The 989-nt window shown below is 29.9% G+C and overlaps 1 protein-coding gene across 1 annotated transcript in view; it reads right to left on the bottom strand.

Annotated features, from left to right (window-relative positions):
* Positions 1 to 989, bottom strand: part of SPAG17 (sperm associated antigen 17) — a 186,727-nt gene that overhangs the window by 154,358 nt on the left and 31,380 nt on the right. The window lies entirely within an intron of this gene.

The following is a 989-nucleotide window of genomic DNA, read 5'->3' as shown; positions in this document are numbered from 1 at the left end:
AGGCTTGATGTTTATATAAAGTATTGGTTAATATACGTAAGAACCAATAGGTGAGCAGCTTTTCCCCAGTTCCACTGTGTTGATTACTTCCTCCTCTACGCTCATCCAGGTACATGGGGATGGCAAGATGACCATTAGTCAATACGGACTTAACATCTATTCTCTTGTGGCACTAATTTTTAAAAAATGCTTTTTAAAATTATAAAATATAACACACACAGAAAAGCGCATAAAACATAAATGTTTGATAAGAAAAAGTCCCAGCACCCTAGACATCTTATGTGTATCATTTAACAATCACAACCTCCTTATTAAACTTTCATATTAATTCTAACTCTGTTTTGTGAATTGTTTGGGGTTTTCTACATAAACAATATTTACAAATAATGACAGTTTTGTTTCTTCCTTTTCAGACCTTACTCTTTATTTGTTTTTCTTGCTTGTTGGCTAGCTCCTCCGATGCAATATTGAATACAAGTGTTTCTAGTGGACATCCTCCTGATCTCAAAGGGAAATCTTGATGTGTAGTATTAGTTGCAGTAATTTAAAAATAACCTTTGTAAGACTGAGAAATTTTTCTTCTCTTCTATTGCTAGTTGGCTAAGATTTTTGTTCATAAGTTACTATAGAATTGTGTGTTTTTTCTGCATTTATTGAGATGATTATGTATTTTTTTCTCACTAATGAGTTAATTGATAAATTATTTTGACTTTACAATGTACGTATTTTCCTTCTATTCCTGTTATAAATGCAACCTGTTTGTGATGTATTAACATCCTTTAGTGTATTACTAGATCAGCTTTTTAAATGTTTTATTTAGGATTTTTATATCATGAATGGGTTTAATTTATAATTTTCTTTTGTTGCACTTGTCAGTTTTATAAAGTTTATACTAGCTTCATAAAATGACTAGGGGAAGATACCTTATTTTTCTATTTTCTGAAATAATTTTTGTAGAGATTAGAATTATTTCTTTTTTGAGTGTTTGG

The sequence above is a fragment of the Galeopterus variegatus genome, unplaced genomic scaffold, assembly GCF_000696425.1.
Source record: "Galeopterus variegatus unplaced genomic scaffold, G_variegatus-3.0.2 Scaffold2084, whole genome shotgun sequence".
Taxonomy (NCBI): Eukaryota; Metazoa; Chordata; class Mammalia; order Dermoptera; family Cynocephalidae; genus Galeopterus; species Galeopterus variegatus.
Note: the sequence above shows the minus strand (reverse complement) of the source record. Positions and strands in the feature narration are given on the sequence as shown.